This window comes from Hesperophylax consimilis, chromosome 12, assembly GCF_061612785.1.
Source record: "Hesperophylax consimilis isolate HC1 chromosome 12, BYU_Hcon_1.0, whole genome shotgun sequence".
Taxonomy (NCBI): domain Eukaryota; kingdom Metazoa; phylum Arthropoda; class Insecta; order Trichoptera; family Limnephilidae; genus Hesperophylax; species Hesperophylax consimilis.
This window is the reverse complement of record NC_142847.1, coordinates 36872041-36899228: the sequence shown is the minus strand read 5'-3', so window position 1 is coordinate 36899228 and position 27188 is coordinate 36872041.

The window sequence follows — 27188 nt, the reverse complement described above, 5'->3', positions numbered from 1 at the left end:
GCAAAGTCTACCTGACGTTTATGACATTTTATATTAATAGCAGTGATAAAATGATCGGCAATATTATTTTCACAGACGCAAGCTGTTATTTTCTTGCCTCTAAATTTGGCAAATATATGGTCAATACACGTGCGAGTAATTTGTCCATTTGATACAGCTTCTCTGGTTACTACATTGATGCATTTAGTTAAATAATGGTTAGTAAGTAAGTTTTCATACGAAGTTACAATATTATCTTGTTCATCAAGCAAATTAAGATTTATATCTCCAAGTAAGATAATATTTTCCTTACTATTAATTGTCTCAAGATATGATGATAATTCCGTCAGAAATGAAGATTTACTGAAATTAGGAGGTCTACAGATAGCTATTATATTGACTTTAGTTTTGTCCTGGAGTATGAGCTTTCCTGATATATTTTCAAAATGTATTGATTTTAATGTTTTTAGTCTAAATTCAAATTTGTTTCTTATATACAATATAATTCCTCCTCCTGACTTATCAGTCCTGCAGTAGTTATATGCATTATATCCAGGAATATTGTAAATACACATACTTTCAGTTTGAATAGATGTTTCACATAGCATCAGAATGTCAATATGCTTCAAACAATTAATTAAATATATATGCAATACATCCCAATATTTTTGTATAGATCTAATATTTAATTGAATACAAACAAGATTATCAGACGAATTTATGTTTTGTTTTTTTATCCAATCTTCTAAATTATTTACTGTACTACTTTCTATTTCATTATCATTATCTATATAAGAAAAATTATTCTGCGCCATTTAATTCGTGATGGTAATTAATTGTTTTCTTGTTTTGTTTAACAGACATATTTTGAGTATAAATTGAAGAATTTAATGTTAAATATTTAACAAAATAAAAGTGATTGTATTTGAAGCTAATTGGTACAAGTAATTTTTGATAAAGGCTTAATAAATATAAAATAAACTGTATGTTCACATCTAGTGTTATTTCAGAATATTTTTCATATTTAAAAAAATTTAAAAGCTGTTTTTATAATTATGAATGTGAAATATAGTACACAGTGAAAAAATGCATGTTTAAGTAAACAAAAAAATGTTTTTGAAGGTGACGTTATGATATTACTATTAAAAAAATAATGTTATTTTTGTTAGTTAATTTGTGATTTTTTATAATTTTTATAACGATATTTATGTAATAAAATGTAATAACACTAAATCTATTTTGAGACAGGTTTAATCTTATTTCTAGTCAATATTCTATTTTTTCTTTTGCTAAAAAGCTCATTTTTTTATACACAATACATTTCGTTTTATCGTTTGCAGAATGCCTGATGTCAATATTCCAGTTCATTTTTTTATTTTTTTTATCACAATTTTTACATTTAGGTTCTTTATCTTTGTTAGCACAATCTTTGTATGAATGATCACCAGCACAGTGTGTACACAATGGTTTGTCCTTTTCTTTATGAAGACACCTGACAGAAGTATGTCCAAAGCCCAGGCAGTGATAGCATTGCACTAGAGGATGGGCATCCTCTACTTGTATTCTCTGGTATCCCACATAGATTTTACCGGTATATACTAGCCTTCTTCTTATTTCAGTACTAACTTCTATTATGTAATTAGATGTGTTATTATATTTGTTTTTCAAGATCTTTTTTAACGTCATCTCAATTTCTGGTTTATCTATCATCACATCCTTGATATCTTCATTCTGTTCGATTATATCTTGTATAATATCATCCTTATTATAGTCATTAGCAATGCCCTTAAGTATTATAGTTGGTCTTTTCTTTTTAATTTCTGTAGCGCTGATGTCTTTGTACTCGTCTCCAATAGCTTTACTCATTTTTTCCGCATCGTACTTTGTCGAACATTTTATAAGTATTCTATTTTTAGATATCGCATTAACACCAATCACTTTTGCACCAATCTTACTTAAGTTAATTTTCTTCCTGATTTTATTTTGTATATTTTCTGAAGATTCGTCAGCATTGTTCGATGAAACTATTAATTTGTAATCACTTTCCAATGTTTTATTTTGGTTTTCAGCTACTTTGCCGTATCCAAATGTTGGTTCGACTATTTTTCCCTTTGCTTCAGATAACTGAAGAGTTAGATGTCCCATCCAGTTAAATATAGCACTTGTTTTTGTTGTAATTAAGTTAATTTGTTCTTTATTAAATTTATTCACTTTATCTTGAACACAATTCAATAAATCATCAATTGCCTCCTTCGCAGAATCCATGAATTGATGTGGATTCATATTTTTTTTAAAGTAAAAAACACCGTTTTTTAATAAAAACCTTAATAGGTTCTAGATATTTAGGATAAACTTTAAATTTCGTTATGTTTCACTGTTTGTTAATTGTTTAATTCACTAAATTGTTGTGTCTTATTGTCCTTTTTTCACAAACAATGAAATAGAGCACAGATTCACTTTTTTAAAGTTTGAAAACACACAAACAACACACGATCGTGAAATCAATGTATTCTGCACTTTTTTACTGCTTAAATATAGCTTTATTTGCGTTTATTTCTTTAAATTAGTATGAGCAAGGATGAAACGTCAAGTCTGTAGGTAGATAAAATTATTGTACTATTGATATATATTCTGACTTCGTTTATATAAGTAAGCGTAATATATGCCTGCACTTGTTGAATCCTACAAATTATAGTAGTGTTGGTAATGTAGTTATAGTGATTTGTCTTGAATGTAGCTTTCTAGTTTCTGTATTATTTTATGTTACTGTTACAAGTTTTACTTATATGTATTTAGTTACCACGATAACGTTAATTTATGTTAATTTTCTATACCTCACTAGGTACATTCTGTTCTTAAAATCTATGTTAAAGCTAAGCTGGGCGTAAAACCAAATTAAAATAAAATAATATTACAATATTTTGCACAATTGCGAGAGTCAAACTTGCAACTTCTTCAGTTTTATCAAAGACAGAATAATTCTGTGAAACATGGTGATTATTAAGAAAAGTATTTATTTATATTTTTAATAAACTTGTTATTTTATGTGATACCGCACAAGAGTCCCAACTGCTCCCAACCGTCTGGACGCAGTGAGACTATGGCATCCCCAGTTGGGGTATGTTGTGAGACTGCAGGTTGTGGGGAGGGAAGGAGATGGGGAAAAGGAAGGAGAGAAGTACCTGGCTATTCAAATCTGGTCACCAAACACGGCTAAAGCCATTTCAAGCATCGTATCAATTCTGAACGGTGGTCTTACACCAGGGCGATACTAAGAGTATCTTCCACTCTGAAATGTACCGCTAATATACTATATGTTATTTTAAATGAGTGATTTGTGAAAAAACTAAAATTAATCAACTAAAAATTACTAACGCACGCCGAGATATGAACCCGCGACTTCCAGCTTGCTAGTCGAGAGCATTACTCTTTGACCACGGATGCCGTCATAATTTTGTAAGGTGTAATTATCTTATGAATTCAATTTGGTAAATGTACATCCTATCTTTTATTTTAATTATATTATATATTTGGTTTTGTTTTATATAATTCCGTTCTGTTTCATGTTTAATTCTTACCAAAGAGGAAATATGTAATTGGTTGTATTTTTGGTATAACGTAAAAAAAAAAAAATTCAACCTTTGAATTAAAATATTATACATGATAGAAAGGCTTTCACAAAACATTTCAAAACAGGCAAGTAGTTCTTTGGTTAATATTTAGGATGTTCAAATGCGATTTGAACTATCTTGATTTCATTCTTGTACTGATGTAATCTCATCATTACGGAACTGAAATCACGTGAGCTAACAAAACTCAAAATATATACCAAAAACCTTATCCTTCCCTATTTCTGCTGGGTAAAGTACATCCTATAGGATCCATGAAATATTTCACTTCGAATTTAAGGATATTTCTAAATCGAATCACATCCTTACTTAGATTGATTCACCGGTTTCTATTTAATAATTCCCAGAATACAAGGACATCGTGAAATCTTTTCTGATTTTATATTTCTTTATGGTGTTGATTGAAATATTGATGATTATAAAAAGAAAAAAAACACTATCCTCAATCATTTGGAATCGTAAAAACCATTTACCCACAATTATTGAACAATAAGAACTCACGATTTTTTTAAATATGAAAAAAATATTTTTTTTAAGAAACTTTATTGATTCAATGAAATGCGCCTTGTATAAAGACACCATTTTTATTTTACAGTTCTCAAGAGGGCACAGTGTAAGTACTAGAGGGACTATACAGGCACAGGTTTGGCTGCGTTGTGAGACGGGTTAAGGTAGGGGCTGTAGGAAGGGATTTATTAATGCGAGTCTTAAATAAGTCCAGATTATATGAAGGAGGAAAAACAGATGCCGGTAGCTCGTTCCACACGCAAACCAACACAACATACATAAAAACGAGTTGAAAAACGACCCATTCTCATGAAACCAAAATCCGTCTTAAATGAGTTTTATTAGATAATTTCCTATAATAACCATTTTAATTCATAAAATATTTATTTAAAAAACACTAATTAAAAACTCATATCTTCTAAAATAATAGTTACCTAAAATGCACGTCTGTCAGACTAGTCAGGATGAAAGCAAAAAGAGCACCAAAGTGGCAGAGGATCAACGCGAGTATTTCGTGAAACAAAAACAATCAATTATAACAAGTCTGCTCTAAGCCGTGTGAAAACTTGCTGTATGTAAATATCCCATTTAAAACTGCACTCAATTGTTAAGTCCCGATAAATATATAATTATGTAACAAAGTCAGTATTCTGACGGGAGCAATTGAGCATGACTGTATTGGGTGTATTACAGAATCGTAGATTAGTTTGTTAGATTAGTCGTGCATTAGTATGACCTTTGTATAAAGTTCTTTGGTAACGTAATTTGGGAGGAGGGTTTGGTTATCGCCGCCCCGGAAACATTGATTGGATAACCAACACCTCGGCCACAGGTCACCATAAGCAGGGGTGCCCGGGTTCATCGGGTGAGGTGTGTTCAGGATGCTACGTGGTATGCCGGATCAGGAGAGGCTGGTTTGGGGAGATCCTTTGCGGGATGGATAGATCATTCGTCCGTCATACACTGATCTCTAGATTCATACCCACCTCTCATACCTTTTTCCTTCCCAGAACTTCTTCTCCTTTTCTTTCCTTAAAAAGATCCTCGACACAGCATCACTAAAGATGACATAGGCCTTGAGGAAATTATTGAGACATTTGGCTTATTGTATTGTTTTAGTATTTATGTTATTTAATGTTACAGATAGATGTTATACTTATTTAGTTTATCAGTTTTACATTCTTTCAACTTTTTGTATAATTTTCGATAGCTCTTTGGGTATGTACTGTTCTTTTAATATATGTAGAACATGGATCTAAAAAGCCCTGGACAGAGCTTTAGTGTGATTTTGTATGAATAGTATTGAACCCAAATCTAGTGTGAGGGGAAATTTCCTAGCAGCCATTTTTTATGATTACTTTGAACAGTTTTGTATGCAATAGGGTGCACAATGACATATTATTTTATTTTATTCTTGTGTTGTTGAAGCAGTTATATCGGCTTATGATTATTTGAGGTATTTGATGAGACAAGGAATTGGAAATGTTTGGGCATTTTTCATATATCTTCTCTCTCACCCCGCTGCTTCCAGGGCCTTTTAGGTTTATGATATAAAAGCCCAGCTGTTTGCAAAACCAAATATAATAAAATTTAAATTGTGAGAAACAATTTTAGGAGTTATATATGAATATACTGACTATAACGGAAATAGCCATTATAAAATTGGATATCAATATTTGGATTATTAAAGGTTAAGCAAATAAAAATTGTCCTGTTTCACCTGTATCGGCTGCGGGTGATCTGGTATTCGCACACCTCGCCCTCGTTACCAGCAGACACTCGCTAATCCACTTGCCACCGCTCAACATTCCGAGCGCGTCCCAGCTTTTTGTTGCTTGCTCATTAGTCGCGTCAGTTTCAGAAGCTTTTGCTTATGTTTCAACTATGTACATACTCGTTGCTGCATGCTGTTATCAACCCTGTTTTACCCATAGAAGTATTATTGCTTTTGCGGTCGCTTTATTGAGGAAAAGTGCAACACTGAAAATGCAGTTGAACCAGCAATGCGATGATGTTACTAAAATAATAAGTTCCATAAACCAAAGATTATGTATTGCTTAAAACATTTTTTATTTCTTTCTTTTATTTATTATACTTCCTCCGAGTTGTAAAAACCTATTTAAAAATATATGTATTTTATCTCGTGCAAAAAAAATATAATTTTTAAAATAAAACAATAACTTGTTTATTTCACTTTTATTATTTATAAAAGTAAAGAACGGGTTATCAAGAATCAAAATTTAAAAAAGGGAATTACAAATAATTTTCTGTTAAAATAAAGCATTAATACCTGCTTTATCGCTTGTCTGAATTAATTATTCTTCACACAAGTAGTTCAAACTTTTTAAATGACACTTTATATTCAAAGGAAATCAGAGATTTGAACTGAAATTAGTATTTATTTATATATTATAAATAATAAATACCGTGTAAAATGCGCTTACTTTGGGAGGTGATTCTGCATGATGGTAGAAGTAAAATAAATACCGTGTAAAATGCGCTTACTTTGGGAGGTGATTCTGCATGATGGTAGAAGTAAAATAAATACCGTGTAAAATGCGCTTACTTTGGGAGGTGATTCTGCATGATGGTAGAAGTAAAATAAATACCGTGTAAAATGCGCTTACTTTGGGAGGTGATTCTGCATGATGGTAGAAGTAAAATAAATACCGTGTAAAATGCGCTTACTTTGGGAGGTGATTCTGCATGATGGTAGAAGTAAAATAAATACCGTGTAAAATGCGCTTACTTTGGGAGGTGATTCTGCATGATGGTAGAAGTAAAATAAATACCGTGTAAAATGCGCTTACTTTGGGAGGTGATTCTGCATGATGGTAGAAGTAAAATAAATACCGTGTAAAATGCGCTTACTTTGGGAGGTGATTCTGCATGATGGTAGAAGTAAAATAAATACCGTGTAAAATGCGCTTACTTTGGGAGGTGATTCTGCATGATGGTAGAAGTAAAATAAATACCGTGTAAAATGCGCTTACTTTGGGAGGTGATTCTGCATGATGGTAGAAGTAAAATGCGCTTACTTTGGGAGGTGATTCTGCATGATGGTAGAAGTAAAATGCGCTTACTTTGGGAGGTGATTCTGCATGATGGTAGAAGTAAAAAAGATTAATAACATTTTCGAAATTCTGATGATTATTTTCCCATTCGAAATTTTTTTCCATAAATTAATAGTCATTTTCCGAAACAAACAATTCAAATTTTAACCTTAAAACTACCATATATCTTGCAAAGTTTCAATTCTGCATGGTTGACTTTAACAAAGGTGATACTGATAGTATCTTCCAATCTGGAACGCGCCATAAATATTCTGTATAATCTTTTAAATGACTACGTTACGAAATTTTAAACCCGCGACCTCCTGATTAGTCGAGAACCTTAGCCCTCAACCACGGAGGCTGTCAAAATTGATTTGATAATAAAAGTGATGTATTTTAACAACGTCTTTATTTAAAAATTTTCATTGAAATTATAGTATGTAAGTAAAAATTAATAAGATATTAGATCGCATTCTTAAGTAACTAATTTAATTAACCAGTAAGTACAGAATATTCTCGGGTCTAACTGAGGGGTAGTTTATTTACTTATGCAATATTAATAAAAAATAATATTTATAAATAAATATTGTAATGAAAATTTAATAAAAAATTAATTAATTGAAAATTTCGAGTAATTATATAAAATATTGTAAATACTGGATAATAAGGTCAGTGAAAATATATAGAAAAAAACAACAGAATAGCAAAAGAATAATATGTACTGTATTAATAAAGTGAAAAAAAAATCTTGTGATAATTCACAGTAATATTTGCTAGGTTGTATGACTCATATAGTTCTAGTTCCTACCGCGACTTCTGTGGCTTCAGCGAGTGATAAATAATATAATGCCCAGCTTTAGCCATGTTTCCACTTTGTCCGCTGCAAAGTCCCGCTCCAATTTGAAACGCAGCCATGTTTTTATTAACAACTGTTTGGTGTATTAAATTTTATGAGCTAGTTTTTTGTGCGGTTGGGGACTGGCGCTGCTTACACTCTGCATATTAATTGCATATACATTATTTGAATTTATCCTGTGTCTCTGTGTTAACCCGGTATTGGTGTTCTTGCCATTGAATATGCTACGAGAGATTCACCAATCCATTAAAAAAACATATATATTAACGTGCTTCAATCATTTATTTTCCTTTTAATGTACTATTTGAATATATTCTTGTCCCCCTAATAAAATATGTTGTTACATATAAGATTTGTAAAAAGGTGTGTGTGCATCACTTTACTTACATCACATCTATGGTCTTGGTGTGTGGGATCTTTAAGTACCTACACATTATCATTTTGCTATTGGTCAAATTGACAACCCTGAAATTTTGGCTTGGAGAGTTGCCAAATCTGAGGGAGCAAGGATTTGTGATTTGCATTGGAAACAGTCGCCGTTCTTTGATCACCAGCCCAGAGCAGTGGGCATTTCCTCTTGGCTGAGGTTTGACGAACACATTCGCCAATTTTTGTGAGCATTAGCTTTGCATAATGGACTATTGACCATTGGATTGATAGAATCGGATGGCATCTGCCGATCCTGATTGGTTATAGGGAACCTTTTGGAGACCAGCAGCGTAAGGCTGTTTTGCATTGGACTACAAGATTATTTTTGGATAAATTATAAACTGGGAATTGCTGTGAAGAACCGGAATCTACTACGTCGCATCAAGAACGAACTGGTATCACACCTTCATTTTACCTATGCAAGCCCTTTGCCAGACAGATTATATAGTAGGATGCCAATTAATTTATTTTTTATTATGTCTTTTTGTGGTAATACATTTTTAGTATTCTTAAATATTTTTTTATTTATTTCTAGATAATAAACCCAACCTTTCTTTTATTTGTTGCCACTTAATCCCACGGTAACAATGTATATAATTTTAATTTATGTGACTACTCTTTTCCCTTAACACACACTAACCACTAAAAAAATGAGTTAATAAAGAAACTCTTCGCCAAACAGACGTGTTGTCATTTTTCACTACTCGAGTAGCTGTGGCAGCAAATTCTAATCATCAATGATAATATACCTAGTAATATATATTCCTACAGAGCAGGTGTGGGGAACCTAAGGCCCGCGAGGCTTTTCGGTGCGGCCCGCGACCACTTTCGGTCAAGTCTGCTGACCACAAAAAAAGTATTAAAAAATATATTTTTAGAACATGTTTAAGAAATTATTACAAAACCCAGAGCAAGTTATAGTAAAGTTTACATCTACTTATGTATGCACCTACGTCACAAGGAAGCAGTTTAGACAAAAATAAATTTCGATCCAACATCCCTTTTTAATTTTATTAAAATTTCAGATTATTTTACTAAATAGACATCAAATGTGTGATTTGTAATTAACACTGGGGACTCGCTTACAGATAATACAACAGCTGTGGAATCATCTGCAGATGCATTTAAAATGGAAACCACTCTCGAGTTTGAAGTGTAGTTTTAAAATTCTAGTTGCAGACTAAGTGCTGCGAAAACCAGTTAAAACCATTTTCGAGTTCTGGGTGAAGTTTTAAATAAAGTTGAGGACTTGGACAAGGATTCACATTTAAAATAAACCAGTTTTATGTTCAGAATGAGTATACATAAAGTTATCGTTGTGGGTCGATCTGCAGACGCATTTCGAAGGAAACCATTCTCGTGTTTGAAGTGCAGTTATAAAATTCCAGTTACATACTATGTTCTGCGAAATTAAAATTAGAAGAAATTCAAATCGCCACCAAAATCTTAGTAAGGACCCCGGGTGAAGTATCACTTCAAACATTCAAATGGCCCCCAAGGCAAAATGGTTCCCCACCCCTACTATACATGGTTCGATTTCTGCTGGTCTCCCTAAGATGACAAAAAGGTTTAAACTATAGATGAAATGCTTTGTCTCTATATCACCATTTCTCTCCGAGATCCACTATTTATTATTATTTTTGTTTACATACGATATCTTTAGTTGCGAAAAAAAAAAGTTTTTTTTTGTCGATACAAAAGGTTACCTATCACCATGTAATTAACGACTAAAATATGTATATACCTGTAATCAAACTTGAAGAGAAAGAGTATGATTTTACATAAAACACGATATTTTATGCTTCGATTTTTTTTCACCTTTTAAATTATTTATTTGGTAGCCGTTATATTAAATGATTCTTCCAAATAATCATCCGCACTAAATAACATTTCCCTCCGTGATAAATAAAAATTCTCATCACGTTCTGGGTATCGCTGATTTTTGTGTAAGGTTTTATCGTTGATTGGTTCATTGGGTTGCGAATAAAAAAACGTACACGTACCTAATATTCACCGCACGAAAACGTAAATTGATCAATGTTCAGGAAAGAACCAATCAAATTCACTTTTTGTAGTGGTTTCCGTGAATTGAAGCATAAAACATTACATAATTTGATCTCAATCGTGAGAAATACCATAATAAATAGTTTAATGAACTGAATTTCAAATAGTTCTTTCATATTTAAGTTAACTTTTAAGTAAGTCGCTGTAAAGTGTTAATATTGATTGAGGGTCTTTTAAAGGCTTACATATTCTGTGAATAAATCCCATCATTTTAAGTCATTTGCACATAATGTCAATGTGTGTATAATAATATGAATTTAGAATCAAGAGTGATTCCTAGATCTCTTACGGAAGGCATTTTTTAAAGAATAGAATTTTTAATATTATAGGAGATATCCTTTATAATTCTATTTCGAGTGATGTTTAAAGTGTGACATTTTCCGACAATATCATTGACAGTACACAAGTTATTGATAGTGACGGGGTCATTTTGAAGCAGCTGAAACACTTTATTCTTGTACCCACTTCTTGCTTCATTCATGTTGATTTATCTTCTCGTGCTCTTATATTATTCGGATATTTGACATGACCCGAGTCAAGCCATCAAATTGATTCACTTGATCGCGTTGTCTTCTTGAGACGTCCCCGACCTCTACTTGTGTATCATGTATTATTCTCCTGACACACATTTCTTTGTTCTTACGTCCTATTTGAATAAACCATCTATTCGACCTTTTCAATGTTTGCGTATCTATGTATTGACTTGCATTTTTTTCGAATATCATTATTCGATATTCGCTCGGGGTTTTACACACATACGCCACGGAAGTATTTTGGTCATCTGGTATTTCCTAATATCTGTGTGGTTTTGCATATTTTTTGGTATAGCTGCGTAAAAATATATCGTTTGTTAGTAAAAGGTGAGCTTGTTGTTAAGATATCAAGAGTATAGTTAGGAAACCGCACCAGAGTCTGCTTTGCTTGTCTGGCTAACCTTACCCCTCGTCCACGGAGGCCGACAAAGGTAATAGAAAAGTTATGAACAATTAATCAGGGCTTTTATAATACTTCATTTTAAAAATAAATAGTGCGGAAATTATAATTGTTGGATTGCTAATTGCATGTGGGCTAAAAAAGGCAGACTTTGCTTATCAAGATTAACCATCGCAAATTAAAAAAAGACAGACTTTGCTTATCAAGATTAACAATCGCAAATTTAAACAAAAGACGTATTATATGGAAATGTATAGAATAAAAATATTTTCTTGTAAAAATAAAATTATATTTGTAGTTTATTTATTTATTTTTATTTATTTATTTTATGCGATCTTCGCATCTTCGGATCTACCGGATCTGCCCTGATGATGGACACTGCAACGCTGTCCGAAACGTCGGCTAAAGAAGGAGTTAGCGCAACACGGCATAACACCCCAAAACCAAACAACAAAAAAAATATATATATATTTTTATTATGGCGACTAAATAGTCATTGGCGACATATGGCGACTAAATAAACATTGTACATTCAAAATATAATATTAAATATATGTATAGAGTTGTTTTATTAATCTCCTTCAGCCAGTTTTATATTCTTGATTTATAATCATTCAATTTTTCTACTTGCTTTATCAGAGGGAAGGATTTTGTGGAGTTTCGTCGCAAAATAAATATAATTTCTTTGTCCGAATGTAGTTTTATGATCTGGAATATGTTTTATGCCATTGTGATTTGACCTTGTTTGATGAATACACGGTATTGTAGAGGATTCAGTATATTTAAATACTTTCAATAATATGTTTTTAGCATATATTTGTTGTACATTTAGTACATCAAAACTATTGAAAATTTCAATCGAAAGCGTTCTTATGAGTACCTACTTTGAGTATGGTTTTTATGATTCCTTTTTAAGTTGTGTTCAGGTTATGTATATATTTAGATACAGCAGATCCAAATCCTATAATTCCTTATTCAATACGAGAATGACATAAAGCGTAATAGATTTTTTTCATTCCTTTTTATTTACCAAAAGTAGTCACGCTGTGTTGCCACAAGGCAGTTTATCTACAGATTCTACCATTTTCCTTTAATTTAATAAACACAACATAATCATTTGTTGGTAAATTTAGTTAAATTTTAATTTTACAACAATATCTTGAGTGTACTGTGATGCACTAATATCTTACTCTGATTATAAACAAATAATAATAATACGTAATTAAAAGAAAATCCGAGATCGTTGAAATATATTTACTCACAGATAGATCCAAAACCGAAAATGTTGTTAACTAAATACATATTAGGCCAAAAAATATTAATAAATTGTAATTATTAATAATTGTGTAACTTGTAAGATTACAAATTAAACAATAAAAAATTGCAGAACAAAAAATCAATTACGATTCTGAAGAAATTATTTCCAAGAACCAACTCTCAACAAACAGAATTTAATGGATGATTTCATATCTAACCATATATATCCAAAATCCGTGAATACGAGTGTGCTTTTAACCAAACAAACTCAAACAACCCCCCCCCCCCCCAAAAGTTAATATATTTTTTTAATTTACCACCAACAAAAATACAACTCCGTGGACATTAAAGTTTTGTTTTAACAAAACAAATTTTGCATCCAATCCTTGCATAGGAAACACTTCCTTACATGAGATGCATGAAAAAACTTCCACGACATATCATCGATGCTCCGAATATAAACCGATTTAAAGCATGATTTTTTTTATTTTTATCTATTCACTTACAACAGTTTATAGGTATGCATATTGACATTGGGTGCAAGTAATACAGATAGATGCTCCATATATAAAACATGGTAGTAGAACGAAATTTGATATGCAACTATAAATACATGATTGAAGCTTGGGTAGTAATGTTCTGTGAACACCTCAATAGGAGAACCTGTGCCGAGGTGTTCGCATGGGTGTTATTCTGCCGTCATAAGTAGAAACACAATATCCTCCTTGGGAGTCTCCAGCGTAGTTTCACCCATGGTGGCACTATTTTACATTATTAGGTTAGAAGTTAGAAGCTGTGTTGACATGTTCATCATAATATTACATAGATACAATGTAGTAATTTGAGGTAAGTTACGTATCAAAATGTTCTGTAGACGCATTGTAGTACAAGAATACAGATACATTTTACAAATAATTGATTGGATTCTTATTTAAGAAAGGATTAATTTATTTTAAAATTAAAAACAACTGTCGAACTTATTATGAAATCAGAAAAGAGCGTATCGGCAGAATACTGCCTGCATAATAATAAAAATAAAATATTCGCAGCATCAATCTAAACCTCGATGATTTTTGGGATTTTGGTAGTGAGACAATTAAAATTTATTGAGCATAAAAATTAACTTTTTTTTAAATGAACTACATTTTTTTCATTTTTAATGTTGTCAATTATATAAATTGCCCTCCTCTTGACCGATGGATTGTTTGCCATTGAGTATGTATGGGGTTTGAATATATGTTTTCGTGTTGCCGTGGAAAGTGTGTGTGTGTACTTAAGACGTTTGAATGAATTCTGTATTTGTATGAATGAGTTTACTATTTATTTTTTATATGAGGAGACATATAATTTATTTTTTTGTTGTCATAAAAAGTTAGGATTTCAAAATCCTACGCCAAGTTAGGATTGCAAAATAGCGTAGAAATAAGTGGAAACACGAGACAGTAAATACGTTCTGAGAAATCGTTCGTCCTGAAGAAATTAATGAACACCTTTCACAGTAAAAAGGAATCTATCCTTATTCCTTCCGGCATGACCTCCACTCATTCCACCATCCACTTCGCAAAACACGAGCCCGCATTGAATCATTTATTGCAAAGCAAACCGAAATAATACATTGCCTTTGTGACAATGCTGACTTGCGATTCCTGAATCTCTTACATAAATATCTCAAGGTATGATACTCTACTTTGAGTTTCACATTGAAATTGTCACAGATACTTTACTTTTTATAAACTCTTGTTATAATAAGGCACTCGTCCGTTGGGCAAGGCAAAATACTGGCAACGTGGCAAAGTAATGTCTGAATATATCAAATATAAAAGCACATTTTAATTCACAAGGGAGGCGTGATGAAAATTATTTCACAGAGAGCCTGCATCATCTTTGTGGATGCTGTGTGCAAGGTATTTTGAGGAAAATAACGATTTAATCTGGATATTGATTCAAGTGTTTTATTCGGGTATTTGAAACTCCAGACTAGAGGTGGCTGCGATACTCAACAGCACTATACAGCTGTAGGCGATGCTTTTCAAAATTCAAATAATACACATTGCTTTTTTTGTACAAATATTTGGCGTTTTAAAATAAAAATACTTCTCTATGCTTCTAAAGTATGGCAAAAAATAGCTTCGCACATTCTTGCACTTCGAACGTCGAATTGATAGAAAGTTTCTCGAAAAGAAAGCTATCTCGCTCAGTAATACGTATCGACACACGATACGTTGATGACATGTTTGTTAAAAACCATAAAAAGGTGTTAAATTTTTACAACTTTTAAAAAAAATCATGCAAAATTGTATTACGAGCTTAAAAACATTTTTTTTCTAATGAATTTTCATTTAAACTACCTACTTACTGCACTATAAACTCATTCCGTGTAATTCACAGTGAAAAAAAAATAATGCGCCGCACACATCTTATAATAAATAAATTCAACAATTAACCATTCAAGCCTCAAAAGGAAATTACTAGCCACAAACAACAAATTTCATTAGAGGCTCTAAAGGACAAATCTGACCGGGGGTCCATACATTATAAAAGTACTTTTATATAATATATTATAATAAAACAAATATGAAACTTTTTTCCACTTTAACACTTTTTTTCAACTTTTTTACCGTAACCGGTTTCAGCTCGTTAGAGCCATCTTCAGACTAGTATTTTTATATATTTTGTTACAAAGCGTATAAATGTTATTTATTCGTCGTTGGAAAGATAAATAATTGTAACATTTAATATCTTATTATGCAGGAGAATGTCAGAATGATAATCAATCCGTATATAAGTGTTTATTGATGATTCAATCACAAGTTGACTTAATTAGCAGTTTTTATGATGTCCACAAATAAACCACTACCTAGATCGATATCTTCGGTTTTTTGTATGAAATAAATTGGTCCTCTATTTAACCATAGATATGCAAATATTTAGACAAATTTCATTCCTACGACAATAAATTAAAAAAGGCGCGACCATAGACTTATTAGCCATAAATATTTAAAAAATAAAATATTTGAAATTTCAAAATCAATACCTCATGACAGAAAAATGAAAAACTCAGTTGCATTTTAAGCATTTTTATTTAGCAAGACAATACATTATATATACAGGATCAATCAATAATAATTAATAAGTTAGAATGGTGGAATTCTACTTAGCATGATATAATCACGATCCAGTACAGCTTCACAATACGCAAATCCCTGACAGGATCACGGATACTGTCTGAGAAAGAAAATAGATTCATTTCTGCGTTGAAGTTAAATTAAGGCTAATACAAATTAGCAAATTAGGAACAAAAGACAGATTCCCACTCTTTTTTTAGTTACAGACAAATGTTCTATTTTGTGTTCAAGATGGCAACCACTATGTCGAACGACTCGGCCTTTTGCTATCGATTGAGAAATGAAAGCCACAAACTGACTAGAATATCGAACAACCATAGATGTACCTCCTAGCCAGTACTCAGCTGACAACAGTTTTTTCCGAAGATATTCCGAGTTTTTCATTGGTGGATATAGTTGGGTAACAATATGACATCACAATCCATGGAGATTACTGTGTCTTTTCCACAGTTCCAATTTACGATCGGAGTTATACCCATTGATGTTGTCTTTCTTGATCGCTCGGTGGAAGCAGTATTGTCATTATAACTGAAAACCCTTCCTCGTCTTATGGTACGAATACATTTTTGAACCGAAACGCGAGCCGAGCCACGAATTACGGGAAAAGAACGAAGCAACTGCAGGCGAGGTTTCGCGGCTTTTGAGGTTGCTTCATTCCTTTCCCTTGAAGTTGAGCTTCAGTTTGACAGTTCAGCATTATATATATGCTCGGCCCCTAATTGCGCCCCATTGCTGGCCTCGTATAAATAAATGGTCGTTACACAATTCTTTTTCTCAGTTTGTCTGAAATATGTATTCATGATTACATGGACAAAATCCAAAAAAATTGTCAAATTGTATGATTACAAATCGGTGTGATTTTTTTTTATTTGAGAGATAATTGTTTTTTGTATAAACTGCATAAAAAGTGAAGTGGCAGTTTTCATACTTATTCCCTACAAGAAAATAATGTATTTCCTAAAGTTCGGATTATTTCAAAATTATGGACGTTTTGAGTCAAAATGTCCCGATAAGTTTTTTTGTTTTTTTTGTTTACATTTTCATGTTTGATACTAAAATTTTAATTTTCAGAAAAATCTATATTTATTTCAAATACAAAAATCTCAAAGATAATTTTATCTAGTTTCTCAAATGGTATTTTTTTAAGACAACTTCAAAAATACGAAACATGTAGCACATTTTAGATAGGTCGGAAACATTTAGAAATTCCATGAAGTGTCTCAGTGTCGCGATCGTCCTTGGGATTTGTAAGTAACAATATTTTAAAACCTGAACTCTCCCACTTTTAGATTAATTTGTATCGCGTTCATCGTATACAATTTAAAGGATAGCGATTCCCTAAAATGATCCCATATCAAAGCTTTGAATTCTAAGAAAAAATAGTTGAAAAGCGAATCTAACTAGATGCTTTGATGTAAACGTTAGATTTTCGAGGGTGGTAGAAACCATAGTCGTTGCCACGACAGGAAAATAATAATAAATCTTTGATGTGATACGCTTACTAAACGCCATCAATCCCTCTACTGTACACTTATTCACATAAACGAATCACGTGATGTTAAAAAATTCAACACCTTATAAATTTGTGAACACTTTTAATTTTTTTTCCACTCTACGTTTACTAAACCCCATCAATTAATCCTCTGTACACTTACACATAAACCAAACTTACGATGTCAAAAAATTCAATACCTAACAATCATATATTTTTTGTTTAAATTTACTATAACGCAGGTTAACCTGTTATGCAGAATAATGTTGATAATGAGATTCCTGAGGCGTATGTGTGGTAAAACCATGTATGATCGTGTGAGAAATGTGGATATCCGTAAAGAGTACAAGACTGATGTAAGCGTAATGAGAAAGATCAAGAAAGAGACGCTTCGATGGTTTGGGCATATAGAGCGAATGAGCGAAGAAAGGATTAAAAGGAGAGTATCCGATGTAAATTTGAAAGGTAGCAGAAGTCAAGGACTCCCAAGGAATACATGGCACTACCAAGTGAATCAGATACTTGAGTCAGGCCATGTCAAGAGTCAGAATAATAGAAGAGTATGTATGAGACTATGTCTGAATGTGAATGAGGCAATGAGTGTGTGGTGTGACCAAGTTGTTTGGCGGTTATGTTAAATAATAGTTTGTAAATCTGTATATAACTGTTTATTAAAGACAAGTTGACGGAAGTCAAGTTTCCAAAGGTGGAAGTAGTGTTTCTTCTATTTCTGCTAGGCTGCATATTGCGCCACTTTGCTGACCAATTAAAAATAAATGGGCGTTACACTACGTTCACTGAACGCCATCAATCCCTTCACATATACATAAACAAAACTTACAACATCAAGAAATTCAATACCTTATAACGTGGAATATATTCATTCTAAAGTCGTGGAGAGTAAAAATCTCTATAAACTTGTCCGATTCCATTACACTATCAGGACGCAAAAAATTAGTTTCAACTTAATTACTACAAGAAAAAACTATTTATGTCATTGGAGATGATAAAAGATACATTAAAGTCCCATTTTTTTCAATCAAAGTTGAAGAATAGGAGATACGCATCAATTATTAAAATAATCTAAACTAACACTCTGAAAACCTTTTTTGCATGTTTACTTAAACCCTCGAATTAAATACTAGTTGTCTTCATTAGATTTTTAAGTTGAAATCAAGTGTTATTTTTATTCAATTGCCTCTGCACGCAGCGGAATTCGACAAGTTTACCAAATAGGTTGTTATTGCACAACGAAATAATAAATAGGAACTATAGTGTGGTATTATTTTTTATTGATTGGGTTAAAAAGAGACATGCATTAATATATGCATGGCACACTACTTTGGTAATCAAATACATATTAAAGATTGACTTACAACTTTTAGCAAATCTATAATACCATTCCATATAAATTGTTATTTCAAGTTTTTAGTTGATTTGCCAATACTTTTATTAGGATTTTTTACAAATTTTCCAGTGCAAATGTCACGGTACCGCTTACACTTTTCAAATCTCAAATTGACACGGCGTTTTCTTCGTCGTCGTCTTTTCTTGAGTGTCCCGCCGGGTGGAGTGGCTTCATGGTTTGTTGGTATAAAAATATCAGCCAGTAAACTAGTATCGTTATTATCACATGCTTGATTTAATATACGATGTAAATTTCTTTGCTCAATTATGCAGGGATTAAATCTCACAATTCTGCCTAGTCTTTGAAGGTGTCTAAAATAATTCGGTATAATTCCGCCGATGTACCGCAACAAAGCCAATGAATACATATTTGGAAAATAAAGCTCTCAAATTTATAAAACGATTTATTTGACACGCTGAAAATTTCGTATTGAATTGGCAATAGGAAACAGTGTTCTTTTTTTTAATTCTAAAATTTCAAATTTTGTAGAAATGTCTCAAAATTTTATTCTTTTGAATTGCGTAAGGACTACGTACCTAAAACTTTTGTATACACATTGTGGGGGAAAATCTTTTCTTCTGTCGTTTAAATATATCAAGTATATAATAACATACAAGTATTTACCGAGAGAAATAAATAAAAAATATATATCTTTCTTCCGTAATGAACCCAGGAAATATTATATACTGCACGTCCGGAGAAGGCCCACTACATCTGTAATTATTCATAAATCCCTGCATCACCGACACATTATACCAAAGTACTGCATGCCTTAGGAGAAGGCCCAGCACATCCGTAATGATTCATAAACACCCATCGTCACCCGCATATCGGACATATACCGCACGACCGAGGGAGCCCACCACATCCGTAATGATTCATAAACACCCATCGTCACCCGCATATCGGACATATACCGCACGACCGAGGGAGCCCACCACATCCGTAATGATTCATAAACACCCATCGTCACCCGCATATCGGACATATACCGCACGACCGAGGGAGCCCACCACATCCGTAATGATTCATAAACACCCATCGTCACCCGCATATCGGACATATACCGCACGACCGAGGGAGCCCACCACATCCGTAATGATTCATAAACACCCATCGTCACCCGCATATCGGACATATACCGCACGACCGGGGTAGCCCACCACATCTGTAATGATTCATAAACACCCATCGTCACCCGCATATCGGACATATACCGCACGACCGGGGTAGCCCACCACATCTGTAATGATTCATAAACACCCATCGTCACCCGCATATCGGACATATACCGCACGACCGAGGGAGCCCACCACATCTGTAATGATTCATAAACACCCATCGTCACCCGCATATCGGACATATACCGCACGACCGGGGTAGCCCACCACATCTGTAATGATTCATAAACACCCATCGTCACCCGTATATCGGACATATACCGCACGACCGAGGGAGCCCACCACATCCGTAATGATTCATAAACACCCATCGTCACCCGCATATCGGACATATACCGCACGACCGAGGGAGCCCACCACATCCGTAATGATTCATAAACACCCATCGTCACCCGCATATCGGACATATACCGCACGACCGAGGGAGCCCACCACATCCGTAATGATTCATAAACACCCATCGTCACCCGCATATCGGACATATACCGCATGACCGGGGTAGCCCATCACATCTGTAATGATTCATAAACACCCATCGTCACCCGCATATCGGACATATACCGCACGACCGGGGTAGCTTTCACATCTGTAATGATTCATAAACACCCATCATCACCGCTTGCGCTTTAGCGAGTACATAATACAAAAAGGTGTATTTCAGGAAACGCAAAATTGAAAATTTGTTGAAATGAACAATTAGAAATAAACAACCAAATCAACACGCAAAAAATTTCCTCATTTTCAAAACTTTACAGAGGTTAGTTCCAAGATAAATTATACAACGTAAAACATCTGAGATAACTTGGAATAACTTCTTTATACGTATTAAGGCGATGCCATACGTAGTAATCCAAAATCATGTGTTTTTGGTTGGAAAATTTGGTCGCCTAGAAATTTTTCAGATGCTTTAATTAAATACTGCGAATAGAATACATCTTGGCCTTTGAAATAATCGGGTATTTTTAACATAAGTCTTTTTATAAGCCTAGAAAAAAATTATTTATAAGGCCTATGAAAACTGCTTTAAAGTTCAAAATTTCCTACTTACGAACCCATTTTTGGTTATGGTTTTATTGTATAATGTGGCAAATTAAGTTATTTATAAAATGATCGGAAAATATTTATGCCTGAACATCCACAAAATAAAATAAAAAACACTTTTTGGCCATGTTTTTTTCTTGCCTAAATCAAAACAGCTGGATGGTGTTAAGCGGGAATTTAAGCCTTATCGCCATCTACGTAAGGAGTGTTATTGATGGCGGCTCTATTCAAAATATTACACGACGTATGGCATCGCCTTAACCGTCTAAATACACCTTGAAAATTATATTCATTAAAAACATTATTTAATGAATATTTTACTTTGGTAGTATTTTTTCGCTTCAGACAAGGGCAAACTTTTTATTGTTTTGATTGTAAACATAAACAACATAAAAAACGTTTTCTCTTTTGTCAGATTTTGTTCAACAACGCCGTGAAAACAAGGACGAGAACAAAAGATTGTGCTTTTAGGAGTGTTCCGTTTAAATAAAATGCTTGTAGGTCCGTAAAGCAAATAATTTTTAAAGGTTTTCTGAACAATAAAAGGTTCTGTATTTCATATCTTTGATCAAATAGTAATTTTCCATTGGTGAAGTTGACTTGGTTAATGTTTCCATTTTGCGATATGAAATACGTGTTTCTTGATTTTTAATATGTTACCTAGATAAATATAAAAAATGTTCCTGTATTTATTTTGTAAACTGCGAATACCTTAGGAGAAACATAATACAGGGTATGATTTAAGATTTTCACGGCCAAAAGTATTTGTGTTATTTGTTTTTGGGATTTTATGCCGTGTTTCGCTAACTCCTTCTTTAGCCAACGTTTCGGAGATCATTGCAGTGTCCATCATCAGGGCAGATGTGTTATTTGGTATATATGAATATGTAAATAACACATCTGCCATGATGATGGACACTGCAATGCTGTCCGAAACGTTGGCTAAAGAAGGAGTTAGCGAAACACGGCATAACAACCCAAAAACAAATAACAAAAATAATACAGGGTGTCCCAAAAAAGGGATAAAGCTCCCGTAGGGGAACCCAAATCACCCTTCGTGTATGTTACGCGATTTTTTGTAGTTTTCGAATTATGTTTTTTTTAGAGATGTGCCGATTATGACTTTCGCCGACTAGCCGACTAGCCGACTAGCCGATTAGTCGGTTGTAATCAGACCGACTAGTCTGCCGACTAGTCGATTAAGCCGATTACGGTTTGAAGCAGAAGCTTTAGTGTTCTTACATCATAATTTACCCTTCATTAAAAGATATAAGTAAGTTATAAAAAATATAAGGAGATTATGATATTTTTGGTTGTCACAATTGTGACTTTGATTTGATTAGATTATGTAGGTATGGTTATAAGAAATATGTTTTTTAAATTTTTTTTTGTTTTTATTTTTTTTTTATTTATTAATTTTATTTTAGTAATTTGTACATTAAAGTTTACAAATGACTAATTAATTTTTACATTTTAATATTCTATGTTTTTTTTTTGTTTTATATGGCCTCTACACAACATCTTGAATTTTTCAATTGGGGCAGTCTTTAGGTTTTCCGGCAGCGCGTTATAATATTTTATCAAACAGTTCATGTTTAGAATTTTTGGATATATATATATAATATATACATATATTACTGTGCATCTTGTACATACAATCTTGCTTTAATACATATAACTGAGTTTGTTAATTTAAAAAATGTACTTTTTATTTTAATAATAAGAAATACTTATAAATGTTCATTGAAGATAAGAAGATATTATGTTAATTAGGATAGGTACTAATTTTGTTCAATAATTATGTTTTCTTTACAAGCAAGTAATTTTAAAAACTGATTACCAAAAAGATTGCTTTACATTTTTAATGTATAAGACTGATTATAAAATTTAAAAAAATAATATATCTAGGTTTTTATTTCATGCAGTTCCCCGCATTCATATTATTGAGAAATACATACAACGTAAGAAGCCGGATAGTCAGCGCTCTTTGCCGATTAGTCGCCGACTAATCGACGACTAAAATAGTGGCCGGATAGTCGGCTTTACCGACTAGTCGGAACATCTCTAGTTTTTTTTTGTTTTTATATGAAATATTGACTTATTGGTCACAGAGACATGAATTACTGAGATACCTGCTTGCTTTTTTCCGATTTCATCATCACGATCCTTTAACTTTCCGATTTCATCATCTGTTTCCCTTGTAAATTTCACTGAGTAAACTTCTAGATATCGCGAGGATAGATGGATGCGGCGCACTTTCGCCGCTCATCTCCTAGGTTCCAAATGCGATGCGCTTTTCATGTATTGATGTTCTAGAACTTACTAGAACTAGCTTGTCGCTACAAAATTGTAAAAAGAAAAACATATATAATTTGGCGGATCGCAAACTGTTTCTGTTGTTGACAAAACAAATGCCCTTTTTACGATAGCCGTGTAGTGTTTTTGTCCAAAGGATGTGTTAGTTTTAGGCATTTGTATTTGATGTGCATGTCATGTTATAGTATTTCAAGTATTTTATAAGGTATTAAAATAGCCGGGCGGTGGCTGGGTTGGTATCGCCTCAAGTTCCCACAATTCCCACAAGTTCAATTCCTCGGCTGGCCAAGTCCTCTATCATGGCACAAGCAACATTTCCAGCTTATTGTGTTGGTAATAGAAGATTTTAAAATATTCATACCCCAGGAATATTTGTCTTTCTCTAAAAATATGTCTTAATTATATTGTGAGTACATAAGTTGTTTCGAATTTTATTTTTATTATTTATAAAAAAATTAGTTAGCAGGATAAATTAACCGTGAAGAATCATTAAATTCAATACGAATTCTTGACTGTTGCCGTTCGAATTGTATCTCTCTTTCACAAAGAATTTACTTGTTTTTTTATGAAAGTCATGGGAGTTAGCTTTTAATAAAGCTCTGACCTAGTGTCTACACTGGCTAGCTTCCATTTATAGAACTTTATTCAATTATATAGGTCCTAATCGAATTTGTTTATTTCTATATTCTCTCTCCCCCGCGTACCACGAAAGCTCTAACGTAACTTGTTTACTATGAGACGATACCATCATTACAACATGATAGAGCAAAGATAAGTTACCCACTCCCGGGGTACTCCAAACATACCACCAAAGCGACTCGAGGACTTGAAAACCACAACGCTGCAGTGACGGTATCATCTCGAGACCCACCACAGAATACGGTTAAGTCACCTCCCAAACAAGTAAAATCAACCATTCTACAAAAGCTCCCAAGTAACTTAATAATCTGCAGTGTCACACACTGGGTTAAAAAAACATTTTGGTGTCGTAGTCAGCTAAATTAAAAACTTTTTGATGTGTGGTTTGCAGTGAAATACCTTTAGTTTTGAATTTCTCGAGCTCCTGCACTCGAGTACCGTACAAAATTCTACAAGGGTTTCAGTTAAATATTATTCTGTCGTTGAATGTATTCGAATTGTTTACTGGCGAATGTATTCCTTAGTGTTAGTTTCTGCAGCTTTTGCAAAGAAAGGATGAATGAATGGACTGCTTTAAAATAGACTTCTTTCATAATATGGAAGTCTTTCAGCGAGCCAATTTTTCAACATAATATTTGTTTTTACATTTGTACATTTTTATTTCAGCAGGTAACATATTTAAGCAACTAGGTATCATGTAGTCCAGTGTTCTTTGTCCATATTTGTTTAAATGCTTAGGTACAATTAGTCATTCATTTATCGTAAAACGAGTATTGTAAGTGTGGTCTAATGCAACATATAATTTATGTACTGTTCGGTAAATTATGTTAACGTTTCGAGAAATCCAAGCTAAACGAGAAGAAGAAAAAATTATGATTCATATTGATCAATTTGATAAAACTGTGATATTCTTCTATTCAATAAAATATGTATACTTTGACTATTTAGCAAGGATATTCACATTTCAGAACTGTCAAATTGACAATATTTTTACTGGTACATAACTGACAATTTTGGAGGTACGCCACAACATAAGGCAACAATAGTCGCAAAAGCAATTACTGTATAAATTTATTTATAGCAATGTTTCGAACCAAACATTTATAGATGATATATTTTTTTAAGATACTTTTTTTTTAATACATACTTAAAACATAGTACGTGTACTATAAAATCAAGAGTTATACAGCTACGAATTAGTAAAAAATAGAGTTTAATAAAAAATTTCAAAAAAGAAAAATTCTAACTGAAAATTAAAGAAGATTTTTTTCTTTAGAACTATATGTATACATACAATCAAGGTATTATTAAATGTGTAGATCAATCAATTTTTTTCTGATGTGTATTGGACATTGAAGAATATTTTTATTAGCATTGGTGAAGTAATTTTTCGATCTCATTTGTCCTTAATTCTTAAAGCCAGTCCCTCGTAAATTAGGGATACCATAGTCTCACCGGCTCAAGATTGGGAGCAGTTGGGACTCTTGTGCTATTTCACATTTAAAATAAAAATTACTAAGAATGTCTGGAAATTTTATTTTCCATGTTTCAGGTAAATTTATTTTATCTTAAAAGCATTTACATTTACAACTGAAATTTATTTTAAATTTTCAATGTACCTATTATAGAAAAAACATTCAATTATACTATTATTTAATCAGTTAAAATATACAGTTAACATATTATGACAGCAAGCTAGCAAAATAACATTTAAATCACAAAATGGACACAAGTTACACATTCAAAATAATCAATAAAAGTATTAATAAAAGTATTCACTAATTTAAGCTTAAATTGAAAAGTTATCTGAACGTTACAAGAGTCCAGTGTTGCTATAATTTAAAACATTCTTATCTTGACAAATATTTATTTTGGATATTTATTTTGTTGTTATTAATTTTTATTTTAAATTTATTTTACTTTTCAAATAGAACACTAAACGTTTTGAGTATTAAATTTCGATTATTTGTGTGTTGTCGATTATTTTTTTCCTAGTTACTTATGCGTAGGTTGTAAAATAAACATGTTTATTCAAAGATATATTTCAAAGTTTGGAGATGAAATACAATATTGATTTAATAATAAATAATAAATAAATAAATATATAATAATAATAAATAATAAATACAATTGATCCAAAAATACCATTTTCTGAAAACAATTTATAAAGATAACTTTGTACTTTATTAATAAATCAGTACAGGGTATACTGTGGGCATCGCACAAAGGTTCGGATTGCAACTTTTGTCGACCAATAATATTTCTTGAATACCATGTTACCTAATACCAACTCTTAGAAGATTGGATTTGGTAACACGGTATCACTTCTACATACATAAGCACCACAATCTTCGATTTCATACCTTCCTTGACGATGTCCGCTGTAATTCCGTTCGGCACATTGGCTAGAGAAGGAGGTAGCTCAACATGACATAATACCCCAAAAATAAATCACTCTAATATGGTTTGTGTTTAGCCAAACTAAAATTTCTACAAATTTTTATGTGATTTTCAACGCCATTATTATCATGGAACTTTAAAAATATCACCACTTAGTGTTGATGTCGCGATCTTTTAAGAAAAGTTTTTCAAATCGTCATTTCTTGAGAAATACAACGATTACTTTTGTTGGTTATCAAGGTCTCAGAAAGAAGTCTTCAAAAAAACATCAAAAATAAAAAAGGGAGTTAGTTCTGGTAAATATTAAATTAATCATTAGGTCTTATTTATTATTTCTACTCAAGAGTTTTATAATTCTTGCTAATATTTTTTAACAGCACCAAATAAAAGTAGAAGTTAGAGAAAGAAGAGTCCCATTTTTCCCTATGGAACAATGTTAAGTAAAATAAATTATTTGAACAAAAAAAAAATGCACCTAAATTAGGCCAAATACGCGAGCGATTGTTTCATGAGCACAACATTGACTAACCGGACCGCAGTGATAAATAAATGGGCGTGTTTATGGTTATGCTATTTCTGGTTTCGAGTGTTTCTAAACACGGTAAGTTGTTGTAATACTTGACCCTCCAACTCTCCTCATATCAATATATATATATATATATGTAATGATTATACTCAATTTCGCATTTTTGGCCAACTAATAATGCGAGTCGCACGTTTGTGCTGTAATACGAGTAGTATAGAGCCAGATACCAGAATAGATAATCTCTCCCACACATTGTAGGAGGAACGATAGGTCGTGGTAGTTGAAAGTAGCCTATCAATGTAATCTCAGATATCAAATATTAAAGTGAATTGATGAATGAAGATTATAAATTT